Below are 16,045 nucleotides of genomic sequence, written 5' to 3'. Positions count from 1 at the left end.
CTTCAACCCTGGAGAGCAGCTGCCAATCAGAGTGGGCAACTCTGAGGTAGGCGGAACAAACTGCCTGATTCGCCTACAAGGAAAAAGCACACCAAGAACTCAGGCCAATGTAAGTTTCAATAGTGGGAGTGGTCCCTACTCACAACCCAATAATCAATAGAAACAAAAACTAACCCATTCAAAAGTATGTATTATAATAAAGATTACAAACTCAAACAGAGATTACAAACTCTAATAGAGATTATAAACTCAAACTCAAAGAGATATGTATAAAACTGTAATTCGTTACAAAGATGTTCTCCTTTTCACTCAACAATAACGTAGATCCTTATTATTTATCAGCTTGCAGATGGAGACTCAGTTTCAATCATTGAGCAGAAGTCAGTGATGGATTGGAAACCAGGACAGGGCCCTGTTTCGATGTATTCACCTTCATCAGCTGGAAGTATCAAATATTACATGAAAATACATTTAAATTCTAAATTATCATGAATTATACAACTTTTTCCTTGATTCGCCTACAAGGCAGCTTCCTGTGTTCCAAATGCAGCTTTAATGAAATTGGGGAGGAAGGTTAACAGGTCATTTGGCAGAGAAGTGTTGCCCATGGTTCTGAAGTTCTCAAACAGTACTCTGAGTAGTCTGGAGGTGTTGGCTTCCGTATGGGGCTCATGCTCAATGTCTGCCTCACTCTTGACAGTCAAGTGACACTTAACATTGCACGCACTAGTTCCTTTTATCAGGAAACCCCATAAGGCATATCCTTGAAAGGCTGTTGAAATGTGGGTGCCATGAAAAAAGACCCATGTGATTTGGAGGCCACAGAGGCATGTTGGAGGAAAGGATTCACTAGCAGAATTCTTCTGTGTCTGTATCACTTCAATGGTCCCTGTATGGATTTCATGCTTAGCCCTGGGTCCAGTACTGTCTGGACTGGTGGAGTGGAAGTCAGGGAGACCAACACTAGGTGGAGCCTAAGCTAACGTTTGGCAGAGACAACTAATTCTGGCTTTGTCCTCCTCCTCCTCCATGCTGAGTTGCACAAGGACAAGGCTGAAACAAGGAGCGGACTGGTGGTTGTAACTAAGGAGGCAGGCAGGTGGGGGCAGACTAAAGTTGGTGTGGCAGTGCCCCATTTGCTCTAACAGACCAACCTGCATGGCATGGAAGGAGCCCCTTTTCAGTTCTAGTACACTGTTTGTGTGAACATGGACTGTACGTGGTGCTTTTAAGTGGATGAGGAGAAAAGCCTGTTGTAGCCATCATTGTTCAACCCTTAAATGAGGCCTGTTTGTATTGTGTGGCCCAACGAGCTAAATGCCAGCATTCATCACCGTGGTAGAGTTAACTAAATTGTGCCTTACAGGATTTGAGCCTTAAAAGGGACATTCACACATGACAGTCCATGAGTGTACAGTGTACTTGTGTACACAAATAACTGAGCTAAACACCCAGAGTTTTTCACACGTTATATTCAACGAGTGTACAGTCTATGTACCTGTGCACACCACGAGTCAATAAATGTACACTCTTTCACGCAAACACTTGTACATTTCATTATTCTTATTTATCACATTTATTCTTATACCGCCTTTATCTTCCAAGGATCTCAAGGTGGTGTACAATGGTTCTCCTCATCCCCATTTCACCCCCACAACAACCCTGTGAGGTAGGTTAGGCTAAGAGATGGTGACTAGCCCAAGGTCACCCACTGAGCTTCTTGGCTGAGTGGGGATTCGAACCCTGCTCTCTATGTGTGGGGTGTGGGTGTGGGTGGGTGTGTATGTAAACAAGCCTATAGCATTACTGGGGAACTTGGGGGCAGGGCTAATTAGAACAAACCTTCTCTTGTGACCTTTTAGACTATTGACACTTTTTTGTATGGTACAGTATAACAATATTAGGAATCGTGTCCCATGTGTCATGGTAACTCCCCCCTCTGGGAGAGTGAAAAAATGACAGCTCTGGCTCATTTCTTTTCCATTTGACTCGTCAACTCAGAACTAATCTTGGGTTAGCGGCAGTGGGCCAGACAAGGAGGAAAGCAGCTTTAAGAGGTTTTATCCTGTCTGGAACTGCCATTCACTGCTTCTGTGCCTCCGGAGAAACTCCTGCCAGGGCCCTTTCAGACTCTCCCAGAAAGGATTACTACAACTTGGATCACACCTCTTGTTTTTTGCATATTTAACCCTTAAAGGATGTTCTGACAGGGCTAGAAGGGGCAAGAGGAATATCGTTTTCAGCACCATATTCTTATGGAGTTTCTTCTGTAAGGCAAAATTCCATTAAGGGATCACAGCTCTCTGGTCAACCCCGGTCTCTTTTTTCATTCTTAGTACAGTCATACCTCGGGTTGCGAACGTGATCTGTGCGGGAGGCATGTTTGCAACCTGCAGTGTTCGCAACCGCATGCGCATGACACGATTTGGCGCTTCTGCGCTTGCTTGTGACGTCATTTTGTGCTTCTGCACATATGTGAGTGTCAAAACCCGGAAGTAACCTGTTCCGGTACTTCCGGGTTTGGCGCGGACCGCAACCCAAAAACGTGCAACCCGCAGCGTTCGTAACCCAAGGTATGCCTGTACGACCCCCATGAAAGCTATTAATGAGATACAAGCTTCCATCTCCTGGTCCAGAAGGTGTATTTACACATTTAACAATAACTTTCTTTTCTCTGGCCCCAGGCATCAAATCCATATTAAGATTTAGTGAAATTCTAACAATGTCTACTCAGTAGTACTGAATTCAACGGGGCTTACTTTCAGGTAAGTTAGGGGTTAGGATTGCAACCTTGGTGTGCCATATGTATAATACTTGAGCTCAGCAAGGAAGATACTGTCTCCTTTGCTCGTTGTTCAACTTATTAGAGATTATTTTATTTTAGGCATCTATATACCACTTTTATCTTCCAAAGAGCTCAAGGTGGTGTACAATGCTTCTCCTCTCTATTTCCTCCTCACAACAACCCTATGAGGTAGGTTAGGCTGAGAGGCAGTGACTGGCCCAAGGTCACCCAATGAGCTTCATGGCTGGAGCAAAAGTTGTAAGTAATCTTATTTAAATGGCTTCAGGAAACTGCAATGAAGCATTTGCTTGCCAGATTTGAATCTGTGTAACAAATGTGAACTTACACACTTCCCTGTACCCCTTCCCACCAACCCTACAGATAGCTCTTTCTGTTGCCAGCTGTTCCTGAGGATTTCCTCTCAGGAAAAAGGACTTCCACTTCCTACACATCTCCTAGAGAATGTATGTGAGCATTCTTCTTTGGCGATCACTTGTAACCAAGTAAGATTGTCTTCCATGAACACAGTCTTAACAGTGAGTCTATAAGTGACTGTGGAGGCCAATTCTGGATCCACACGTCCTTCCACAGAGGAGATATACGTTTCCGGGTGGGAGTTGATCACGGTGGGGGTTTTCCAAACATGCCTTCCTCTTAGTTCGTTTCTCCTTTTTGCCCTGCGTTTGTGCTTCTTCAAAGCCCATGACACCTTTGGTAAAGGCTGTTCTCCAATTGGAGCGCTCGAAGGCCAGTGTTTCCCAGTTGTCAGTGCTTTATACCCAGGCATCCCCAACCTTCGGCCCTCCAGATGTTTTGGACTAAAATTCCCATCATCCCTGACCACTGGTCCTATTAGCTAGGGATCATGGGAGTTGTATGCCAAAACATCTGGAGGGCCGCAGGTTGGGGATGCCTGTTTATACCACTTTTTAATTATTTGCATTGAGAGCATCTTTAAACTGCTTTTGTTTATCCACTGGTATTTCGCTTTCCATTCTTAAGTTGGGAATAGAGTAGTTGCTTTGGAAGATGATAATCAGGCATCTGAACATGACCAGTCCAATGAAGTTGATGTTGAAGAATCATTGCTTCGACACTGGTGATCTTTGCTTCTTCCAGTAGACTCACATTTGTTTGTCTGTCTTCCCAAGTGATGTGTAAAATTTTTTGGAGACATCTTTGAGTGAATCTTTCAAGGAGTTGGAGATGGTGTTTATAAGTGGTCCATGTTTCACAAATGTAGAGTAAAGTTGGTGATAGAAGCATTTTGGTTTCCCTGAGAATGTCCTGGTCCTCAAATACTCTGTGCTTCAATCAGGAGAAAGCTGCGCTCGCAGAGCTCAAGCAGTGCTGGAGATCCTATTAAGCGGGATTGCTTCCAAACTACTCCTAAGGACCATCTGCTTTCAGAGTTCCCTGATAACATCGAGGGAGTTCCCTGATAACATCGACAAAGCTAAAAACATCCATTATTGCAGCCTGTGAACAAACTATTGGATACCAAACCAAGAAACATCAGGACTGATTTGATGAGAATGACAGTGAGATTCAACGGATGATCAACAAGAAAAGGAAGACCTTTCAGATCTGGCAAAGAGATAGAAACTACGCCACTAAGGAAAAAAACCTATGCAAAAGCTGAAGTGCAAAGGGAAAAAATCCTATAGTATGTGAAAAGGGGAAAAAATAAAACTGGTTTCTACAGGCCTTGAAAGATACCCAATATCAGTAATAAATGCCCTGCTTCGGCTTTATTTTGCATCCAGAATAGCTGTCAGGATTACTTCATGCTGAGAGAGTTCAGCTCCCCCTGTTTTTTGTCATTATGCTGAGGCACAGACGGTCTCCACCTGTTGTTGGTCACCAAAGTGCAGATTCTGAAAACAGATACCTGCAGTAAAACTGGAACCTGAGCCTGGCAGCAGGAGGGAAATACTCTTAATTAGTATTGGGCAAGAGACCTTTTCATTTTGCAGCTTTCAAGCAGTTTTAAAAGATACTTTGCAATGCCAATGGAAGAGCAGGCCTTGAAAACTTCATCCACTGAGGTATTTCTAGGATCCCATCCAGTTGTTTAGTAAAAATAAAATTCTGGGCATTAATATCTGAGGCTGCAATCCTATACACATTTACCTGGGAGTAACTCCCACTGAACTAAATGGGGCTTACTTCTGAGTACAAATGTCTATGATTGCCCTGTTAAATTCCATTTCTTTCTCTGATTCTTTATGGCTGTGAGCAAGTCAATTTAGCCCATCCTATTTATTTATCGTTTGCACATCAAGTAGTTCTGGTGCTTGATAAATAATAATGAGACTTGCAGGACACTTGGCAAACTTTTGAGTAGTATTAAATGTACTCTGACCCGATTTTCTGGTACAAGCCCCTGATAAATTACAGCCCTTATTTTGCCAGTTGGGAAGCTTTTTGTTTCAACTCAGGATGAATTGCTATAGTTGTCTGTCTGCAGGCTCCATCCCCAGCAATCAAATCTCTGGAAGTAACATATTAGACAAGGGCATGGATTACTATTCTTGTTTACAGCATATGTAAATATGATGCACACATGAGCGCTAACCATGCAAACCATTGAGAAGCCCCACTGTGTCCACCAAGCCTTATTTGCACAGGTAAATATGCGCAGGAATGCAGCTTACCATATTGTGTCAGCACACAGCTTGTCATTTCAGACACTGCAGCTGGTGAGATTCACCACGAACTACTCACAGCATTTATTATAAGGCCATTATAATTTTCTAGTGAATCTTTACCCAAAAAGACAACTGTCTTGTTTGCTCTTAAATCAGTGTAGACTGGGCTCTTGCAAAGCCCAATACAGTATATACGAGCAGGCAGAGAGGCATCTCCAGGCAAACAGCCAAACTATGTATGTATGTCTTGCAGACGTGTGACATTCTCCTGGTTTTTATTTATGTTTTAATTAAACTCTCACAAGTTAGAGAGGTTCATTGCACCCCTGCCCTGCTTATGGGTTTCCCACAGGTATCTGATTGGTCACTATGACAGAGAAGATAGTAAAGCCGTCTTTTTTAGCAGAACAACTGCTAACCGGGAAAGAGTTTAATAAGCAAGCACCAACAGATATTCCACAACTGAAGTTCCCAGAAGTTGCCTTTTGCAGCTTTCATAATGCACCAGGAGAATGTTACACTGGAGGACAACTTGCAATATTTACTTTATCCCTGAGTGTTTCTGATGCGATAACAGAAATGTTCAAAGTGTTCCAAAGAGTGCCTATTTTCATGTGTGATAGCTTGGATGATACTACATTTATCATTCTAATTAGCCAGACCAGATGAACTTGGCAACAGTGCTTTTTCCATATTTCGGGGAAATTTGAGGCTCCTGAGCTTGGTGCTGATTCAGCATCCCTTTAGAACTGGCCCTTCAAATTGCCTTCCAGGAAAAAAAGACCTTTTAAGCAGTACCAATACATGCAGATGGCGGTACAGATAGTGCCAACATTCCTGGATAACACAGCAGCATAACAAAGAGCTGGTTGTCCGGCCTATTGCCTTGCCTGCCACATCTCTCCTTGCTAGAGAGGGTGAGAACTCATTCCCTCCCTCACAGCAGACAGTTCTTGCAGCAAGAGCAAGGAAAAGTTACTCAGAGCACTCAGCCCTGGCCAAACTCTGTTGGGGATGGAGGCTCTTGGCAGCTGGGTCTGATCCAGGCTTCTGCCTTTTGTTTCAGGGCATTTTCTCTCTTGGCACAGCTCAGAGGCTCTCAATGTTGTGCTTCAAAAGTCACGTGGTAAAATATTTGTACAGCTGTATGACGCTAGAGAGACACATCGGAGAGAAGAGATTGTCTCCTATTATTTAGCAGTACAAATCAGTGTTAACCCAAAGCAGAGCTCGCCTGTGCAGCCTCTCTGTACAAATCCAAAGCATCTCTGGCCCAACTGTTTACTGCACTCACCCATCCTCCCAGCGGAGCAAACGGTCACACATCTTGATGTCGTTATGGCCAGGCTAGTTCCAACATTAATAGTTCGGGAGCATCATCTTGCCTTTCCAGGCTAACTGACTCATTTAAGGTGGGCCCCAGGCAAGGGCAGCCTGAGAAATTATGCAGACTGGCTCAGGAGTGGAAGCTACTGTGAAAGTAGGGATTTGCAAGCACCCTGATGCCCAACCCCCAAAAGGGTCAAACTTTTGTGAGCATTTGCAAAGGTTTAAGAAAGATACTTGAGGTGTCTGCAACCTTCCCTGGCAGCCTTCCCTTTCCCAACCTGAACAACTTCTATAAAGCATGGGATTCCCCTGTGTTTGCTGATACTTCTCTCTTTTGTATGGGTGGTGCAGTTTTGGCTGCATGAGGATTGGCAGTCACCCACCCAGCCAAATCACTACTGTACAGTCTTCAGAGAGGAGCTGGAAGGAGGGGGCAGAAAAAGGTCCTCCTTTCCTTCCACTTTGCAGTTTTAATCTGAAATCTTAGGCGCAGTACTGTGCCCAGAGTTCAGAAACTGCTCATGCTAATGAAATTCCTTGCTGCAGAATGTGCCTAGAATAATGGGAGTGCTTGAAACTGAAGCACCTTGTATTTTATGTGTTCCTAAATGTGTAGCTTCGGAGCATACAGGAAAAAAACCCGCTTGGTGATCTTCCCACGCACCTTCTTCAGAGTGACCCTAGGAGCCAATCCTCACCTCCGTTGACTCTGATTAGCTCCAATCAGCACAAAGGGTGAGAAGACTTCTCAGTGGCTAAAAAGCTCCCCTTTCCTGCTGATTGGGCAACTCTAGGACACTGAAGACAGGGTCCTTGCTGCTGAAATAGTAATGGGCCACTACACCTCTGGCTCTCTCTTCCACTGAGCTATGAGCTTTACAAACTGAGCTGTGCTGAGCCTTTACCCTGATTCAGATTAAGCCCCCAGCATTTCGTTTTCTCCATGTGGGCAGAAGCTGAGGAAGCAGCAGAGGACTTGAGGAAGCAAGAAATATATATATATATATGAAATATACTCAGAGTCGCAAAGTGATTTCATGCTCTTTATTCAGCTCATAGTGGTGAGGAGGAATGAATGAAAGTCCCCTCAAGGTATCTGCTTTATATACATTATTTACACAATGGGCTGCACATGATTGGCTAATTCCGGAATTCTACTGTAAGCCAATCAGGTTGTGGATTCACTTCTATCTGGAGCATGATTGGGTGGTTCCTGCCAACCAATCATATTGCTGCATTGTTCTAGGACCAATCAGACTGCTGCATTCTGAATCCTATTGTTCTAGGACCAATCAGACTGCTGCCTTTTGGATCCTATTGTTCTAGGACCAATCAGACTGCTGCAGTTTGGATCCTATTCAACTCAGTACATAACACCCCTCCCCTCTAAGTTCCAGTCCTGCCCGGGAGGTCGCATTCATAGTCCTCGAGGTACGCCGGTGGCCTACGTGTGCGTTGCGGCCTGGGGTGTTCCCTGGTCCGGGGTTCAGGTTCTGGCTCATGTTCCAAGGATGCTGGCTGTGATGGGCCTGTTTGGTCTGGTGCAACCGGCTCGCTCAGTCGTGGTTCTGGTTCCGGTGTCCTTTCGGCCTCGCGGGTCCTCTCTGTATTTACTGATTCTGCCTCTCCTGCTTGCCCCTGCTGCTCTATGGGCCTCACTGCCCCTCTGTTCCCTTGGGACTCCTCTGACCTTTCCTCCTCCTGGTTTTCTCCCGGGAATCGTCGCCGTATCTGGTCGCAGTGGCGGCGCCAGCATTGCCCTCCATCCGTTAGCACCTCGTACGACACGGGACCAGTGACCCTGGTGACTGTGGCGGGTACCCATGCTGGGCCTGCCCCAAAATTCTTTGCGTACACTGGGTCCTGGGCCTCGAAGGTCCGGGGGTTCCTGCCTTCCCCCACCACTACCTCATCCTGAGCTCTATCGGGGTGAAGGCGGTCCAATCTGATTGCAAGGCGCCGACCCATTAGTAGTTCAGCGGGGCTCCGGCCAGTCGTTGAGCTGGGGGTGCTGTGTTGTGCTAGGAGGAATGTGGCAAGGCGGTACTCCCAATCCCCTTGCGTCATGCGGCTAAGGGTGTCCTTGGTGGTCCGCACCATGCGTTCTGCTTGGCCATTGGTGGCAGGGTGGAATGGCGCCGAACGGATGTGGCGGATGGCGTTCTGCGCTGTGAAGGTTTGGAATTCTCCTGACGTAAATGCACTCCCGTTGTCTGAGACGAGAGTGTCAGGGAGCCCGTGGGTTGCAAACAGCCTGCGTAGTACCCGGATGGCTGCGGACGTAGAAGTGGACGGTACCAGTGCGACTTCCAGCCATTTGGTGTAGGAGTCCACCACTATGAAGAATATTTTCCCCTGAAAGGGGCCAGCGAAGTCCACATGCAGGCGTGACCATGGTGCTCGGGCGGACTCCCAGGACTGGACTGGGGCCCTTGGGGGATCTGGGCGGGATTCTTGGCAGGCCTGGCAGTGTTTGACCCAGGCCTCTATCTCTCCGTCGATCCCCGGCCACCACACATAACTCCTGGCAAGGGCCTTCATTCTTACTACCCCTGGGTGTGTCTCGTGTAGGGCTGTGAGGACCCTTTTGCGGAGGGGCTGGGGAACAACGACCCTGCTTCCCCATAACAGGCACCCCTTGTGGGCCGACAGTTCATGTTTGCGGGTTGTGTAGCCGGCGAATTCTGGCCCGGGGCTGCTGCTGGGCCATCCCCTCCACACCCAGTCCAGGACCCGGGAGATGACCCTATCTTTCTTGGAATGGTGTGCAACTTCTTGTGCCTGAATGGGGCGGTCGGGAAGCAGCTCCAGGCTCATAACCTCTTGTGCAGGTGCTGGGTCGGGGCCTGTTTCCGGTAGTGGTAGCCTGCTGAGGGCGTCCGCATGGCCCATCGCCTTCCCAGGGCGGTGAATCAGTGCATACTGGTAGCTGGCAAGGAAAATTGACCACCTGAGGACACGAGGAGACAGCACTTGGGGGGTCTGCTTTTCGGGGGCAAACAAGCCAAGCAAGGGCTTGTGGTCAGTCACCACGGTGAAGGGCCGCCCGTACAAGAAATCATGGAATTTTTTTACTCCCTTCACGATTGCCAGACCCTCCTTGTCGATTTGCGAGTAGTTCCGCTCGGTTGCGTTGAGTGTCTGGGAAAAGTATGCCACCGGTACCTCTCTTCCATCCGGGAGTTGGTGTCCCAGGACAGCGCCAATGCCATAGGGTGAGGCGTCGCATGCTAGCACCACCGGCAGCCTCTCGTCGAAGTGTGCCAAGACCGAGTTTGAGACAAGCAAGTCCTTGACTGCCTGGAATGCGGCCTCCTGGCGCTGGCCCCACACCCAAGGGGCCCGCTTGTCCAGGAGTCTGTGTAGGGGCTCCGCTACCGCCGCCTTGTGGGGAAGGAAGGAATGGTAAAAGTTCAATAGTCCCAAGAAGGCCTGAAGTTCAGTCTTGTTCTTGGGCGCTGGGGCATCACAAATGGCCCGTACCTTGTCCCCAGTCGGGTGGACCCCTTCTGCGTCCACCATAAATCCCAGAAAGTCCACCTGAGGCACTCCTAGTAGACATTTTTCCCGCTTCACCTTGAGACCCGCCGTCTGGAAACGGTGCAGAACGGTGCGGAGGCGGTCCTCAAACTCCTCTGGTGTGGGCCCGGCAATCAACACATCATCGAAGAAGGGGGTGACGCCAGGAATCCCTTTAAGGAGAGAGTCCATTAGGTTCTGGAATATGCCTGGTGCCACGCTGACACCGAATTGCAGCCGCTTTACCCTGAACGCTCCTCTGTGTGTCACAATCGTCTGTGCCTCTGCTGTGGCCTCATCTACTGGCAGTTGTTGATATGCTTGGGCCAAGTCCAGCTTGCCAAAAATTTTCGACCCAGCCAGGGTGGCAAGGACATGGCTGACCACTGGCACTGGGTATGCATGGGCCGTGAGGGCCTTGTTTATGGTACATTTGTAGTCTGCGCAGATGCGGACCGAACCATTCGGCTTGACGGGTGTGACGATTGGGGTTTCCCAGGGGGCATTAGGCACCGGCTCCAGCACTCCTTGCTCCACGAGTCGGTCCAATTCCTCGTCTATACGGGGTTTCAGGGCGAACGGGACCCGGCGGGCCTTGAGCCTGACTGGTCGTACTGCGGGGTCAAGCTGTAGAGCAATGGGGGGGCCCGTATACTGTCCCAATTTCCCATCAAAAACCCCCGGAAATTCCTTGCATATGGCGTCCACGTCCACTTGTAAGGTAGTGTGGTTCACCCCGGTGACGGCTAGCCCCAGTGGTCCAAACCATGCCAATCCCAGTAAGCTAATGTAGGGGCCCTTGACCACAAGCAAGTCCAGTTGCCGCGTCTGCCCTCGGTATTGCACCCTGAAGGTCCCCACCCCCATTGTGGGGACCTTACGTTTCTGGAAGTCCCGGAGGGTGAATGGGGCCGGCCTGAGTTTGGGACCCCCAGTAGGACACAGTTTCCTTAAGGTCCTTGCCGAGATTATGGATAGAGTTGAACCCGTGTCAAGCTCCATGCGGCATGGGGCCCCCTCTATCTGTACCTCTACATAAATTTTCTCTACGTTGGGGTGGGGCAACTGGTATACCTGGAAGTCCGTGAGCTCCGTCGAGTTGCCTTGGTGTGTTGGGCCCCGGGACCTGGGGCTCTTGGATTGGTCATCTGATGCCTGCCGTTGGGTGGGCCGAGCTCGACACACCCGGGCGATGTGTCCCAATTTTCTGCACTGCCTGCACTCTGCGTTGCGGAAACGGCAGGTCCTCCTCTCGTGACTGTCTCCACAGCTTGCGCAGTTCCCTGCTTCTCGTCGAGGCAGCTGTGGTATGTGGGCTGCTTGAGTGCGCTGCTGTACTCGGTGCACCTCCTCCCTGTTGGATCCTGAGTCGTCGGTGAGGTCTTCGTGGTGGACCCTCGGTTGGGACGGCTGGCTCGGCCATGCCTCTTGCGTCGACCTCTCGGCAGCTTCCGTTGCCAGGGCCTCCTCCAGAGCGACCTGGAACGTTAGGTCCTTCTTAGCGTAGAGGCGTCGTTGCAGCTTCTCATCCTTCAGGCCACCGACGAGGCGGTCACGAAGCATGTTCTCCAGCTCTGAGAAGTTGCAGAACCGGGCAGCTTGGCGGAGAGAGGTCACAAACCCAGTTATGGTTTCCCCAGGGGCTTGCCGCTTTGCATAGAAGGCATTCCGACGAGCCACCACAGAGGGCTGTGGCGAAAAGTGCCCCTTCAGCTGTTCCATTATTGTTTTGTATGGAACAGTAGCGACGTCTTCGGGTGCAAGGAGAGCCCGGGCGATTTCAAACGTCTCCTCTCCGCAGATGCTGAAGAATATTGCCCTCTTCTTGGCGTCTTCTTCATCGGTGACCCCTTTGGCTTCTAGGAGGAAGGTGAAACGGGAGGCGTACGCTTCCCAGTCTCCAGATGCTGGGTTGAACGGCGAGAAGCTGCTGTCGGTTGCCATTCTGAGTTCCTTGTGTCCCGGAGCTGAAGCCTGGATACACGGTGCGAGGCAGCGGTGCGGCAGGTGGCGGTGCTGCGGTGCTGTGTGTGGCAGTCAGCTCAGCGGGATCCCACCTTCGTCGCCAGTGAAATATACTCAGAGTCGCAAAGTGATTTCATGCTCTTTATTCAGCTCATAGTGGTGAGGAGGAATGAATGAAAGTCCCCTCAAGGTATCTGCTTTATATACATTATTTACACAATGGGCTGCACATGATTGGATAATTCCGGAATTCTACTGTAAGCCAATCAGGTTGTGGATTCACTTCTATCTGGAGCATGATTGGGTGGTTCCTGCCAACCAATCATATTGCTGCATTGTTCTAGGACCAATCAGACTGCTGCATTCTGAATCCTATTGTTCTAGGACCAATCAGACTGCTGCCTTTTGGATCCTATTGTTCTAGGACCAATCAGACTGCTGCAGTTTGGATCCTATTCAACTCAGTACATAACAATATATATATTTGGAAACACCCCTGCTTTTCTGCTCTGTGGCTGCAAACACCTCTATATATGCACACATTTTCTCTCTGCTGCTGGCAAAGAGCCAGCCGCTTCAGTGATGCTTCTGCTCCTTCAGCCACCACAACCTTTTGCTTGGGAAATCGTGCTGATGAGGCAGTTGATGAGAATGTTGCCGGCCATTAGCGGCTGTCACTTTTATGTCCTCCTTTGTGAGTGACGGGGCAGATGAGGCCTCTTGATCCCATTAGCCACCTCCGCAAGGTCCTTGGGCCTGCTAAGGAGCTGTTGCTGCCAAGAAAACATCCACAGAGTGGTGGTGCATGTGGGAGGGAGCCACAGGCGCCAGCTACCTGCTGGAGAACCCTGAGCATTTCTGGAGGCCCAAAGTGGTTCTAGGGACCGTTGCAGAGCAACAAACCCCATGCTTGCTACTGCATGTACCACAAACAGAGCCACAAGCAACCTTGGCTCTCCAATCAGTGTACGTGTATGTGATCAAGCGTACTTCCAAACACCTGTGGTTTTTTTAAATGATGTTATGAGTTTGGCTCGCCATAATCTCTACATTCAGAATCTGAGCGAACTCATACATTTATGAAGTAAGCAAAGTTTGGTTAATTAAAAAACTAAGCCAAGTGGTGTTGCTTTCAGTTTAGGACAGGGATCGGCAAGGTTTACCTTGCCTGGGCCAGTTCACTTCAGTGGAGATCCCTCCATGGGCTGGATTGCACAGGCGCATGATCATGCGCGTCTGCGATTTCTGGCGTCTGCGATTTCTGGCGTCTGCGTCGACACAATTTCTGGGGTCTGTGTCTGCGCAGACATAATTTCCAGCGTCTGAGCATGCACAGACGCGGTTTCCGGCACCACAGAAGCGAGTTGCCACACTGTGTCGGTTTAGCGCAGCTCGCGGGGACTCACCGAGGCAGCTCAGTTTGGGGGTGGCTCGTGGGCCGGTTAAATGACCCCCAGGGGCTGCTTGTGGCCCGTGGACCTTAGGTTGCCTACCCCTGGTTTAGGATCACAATCTCAGGCAGCTTCACATAGCTAGCTGGGGATAAGCCAAGCCCTTAATGAGACAAAAGGTGTTGATGGCCCATCTAAGAGGAATCCTTGGGCCTGGGCAGACAGAGGTTGCCAAGGTGATGGTGTGAGGTGACAGGAAAAGAGTGCCTTTAGGAAGGTGTGCTGGGAACATGAAGGGGGATCAATGAGAGATGCCCCCAATCTTCCCTTTCTGTGACACACTGAGTGACATTTTGGAGTCATTTTGGATTCCGGCACCGTGCATGCATGCACAATCACATGTCTTTTGGACACGCATCAATTGGCCATTTCCTGTACTCAGAACAGAACAGAGAAGTAAGCCTCACTTATTTCTGTGGCTAATAGCCAAGTAACTGTGCATAGGATTGCTGCCTTATATTATTAATGTGTTAATAATACAGTAGTTCCTCTGCTCTGATGGGGATCTCCTCTCACCCAGAAATATTTAGATTTATATTCTCAGATACCTGCAACATTCTCACAAAGAAAATGGAGAATTCGCTCAGGGTTCTGCCTGGTTTTCTGCATATCAAATGATAGTGGGTGCTCCAGAGCCTCAAAAATAGGACACCTGGTATGAGGGGGGAAAGTAATTTCTAGGGATTCATTAAAAAAAAAAAAAAAGGATGTATGTCAATGGAAAGGTCTCTGTTGCCTTCCAAAAGGATGCTCAGCACATAATTTCTGCCCTACCTTTGCATCTGCGTTATTCTACCACAGGGGACCACATCTTGGTTGTCATGACAACAGTGACGGAATGGCAGCCTGCTGCATCATCGCACCATCTCCACAAGATGCTATGGTGAGATGCTCTGGGAGAAGCTTACCAAAGGAGATGCACATCAAAAATACCGTTTCCCTTTCACCTCGATTTTCAGCATGCTTCACACCCACAAATAGAAGTGAAGGAAGGAAATGGTACCTGTAGGTTTTCACAAAAGGAACCTTTGCAGTGCTGGAGCCTGAGGACAAAAGGGCAACAGGGGAATTTATGGTTCTGGAGATTCACCAAGTCAGAGGTTGTTAACAATTGTGAGTGCTCTGCTTACTGACAAGGATTTTAACCTCTGAGAAAAAGAAATAGATTTCATCACTGTTCTGTGAGTATTGACCATATCACATGTATTTTGAAGCTGAACATGTTTAATTGTCTTGTTCCATGTGTTGGTGACCTTAGAGGGAAAATAATTGGGCATAACGCCTTTTGTTGGAGGGATTCTGTGAATACACTGTAAGGGGCGGGTCAGGGCATACAGTCAGTGTTGTAAACGGAAGCTAGAGGTCTACGCTGGAGTTGGTTTGATAATGATAATTGACACTTACATGTGCATTGTGGTTTGCAGGGTTTCATAAGTAAATGTATGTTTTTTGGAGCTTGTATACAATCCACATTCAGCAGTGGATGAGAAAACATTAAAAAGGGAAGAGGTCTTGCAGGGACGTTCACTAGTTTTATGTGTGTGTATGTGTACACACACACACACGCATGCATGATGCCTTAAATACTAATTTAAACTGAGACAGGTCCCTGCCCCAAGAACTTTGCAATCTAAATTTCAAGTAAACAGGGGACAGAGAGAGACAAAGGCAGCTATAACAGGGGAAATATTACGTATACACAAATGTGGTTATGGGGCAATGCAGTCCTGTGCATGCTTATTCAGAAACAGGTTCCATTGTGCTTAACAGGGCTTACTGTATAGTAAATGTGTTTAGGTTAAGGCCGCGATGCAAAACAAACTTATTAGGAGTAAGTCCTATTGCATACAGAGTAAACATGCAAATTATTGCAGTCTTTATGCTGTGAGGACTAAAGACCACAGCTCTCCATTCCAGGGAAAGTTCGCTTCTGGAGCCCTGATGAGAGCAGACCCCAGCCCTAGGGGGTTTGCAGCAGTGTGTATACCAGACTCCAAAGTGTACTGGTGTCCACACATCCAGCCTCAACTGTATGCATTTTATTTCCTTGGTGTCCTTTGAGATCAAAGAGACAGAAGCACAAAGGGTTGCAGTTGCTTCATACCAGCATGATAATGTTACAGTGAGCCTCAAGTGACTTGTGCCTTACAGACCCAGAGATGCCAGCATGGATCCATGCCAACTGTTCCTAGGAGGAGCACGCTCAGTTCTTCTCATGTGCATATACACACACACATGCACAGAGAGAGACATGGACTTGTAGCATGCACAGGCTCCAAAGTGATAGCGCACCTGCTAAGAATTGTACTACCAGAGTTCAGTACAAAATGGGAGAGAGGCACAGG

General features: G+C 48.3%; 1 protein-coding gene across 1 annotated transcript in view; it reads left to right on the top strand.

The window, feature by feature from the left end:
* MICAL3 (microtubule associated monooxygenase, calponin and LIM domain containing 3) overlaps positions 1–16,045 on the top strand; it is a 230,876-nt gene that overhangs the window by 8,427 nt on the left and 206,404 nt on the right. Inside the window, exon 4 of the mRNA XM_083572508.1 lies at positions 14,502–14,881. The gene's annotated coding sequence lies outside the window, so the exon portion shown is untranslated. The remainder of the gene's footprint in view (positions 1–14,501; positions 14,882–16,045) is intronic.

Source organism: Podarcis filfolensis, assembly GCF_964270895.1.
Source record: "Podarcis filfolensis genome assembly, chromosome: 10".
Classification (NCBI taxonomy): Eukaryota; Metazoa; Chordata; class Lepidosauria; order Squamata; family Lacertidae; genus Podarcis; species Podarcis filfolensis.
The sequence above is the reverse complement of the archived record's forward strand: the minus strand, read 5'-3'. Positions and strand labels throughout refer to the sequence as shown.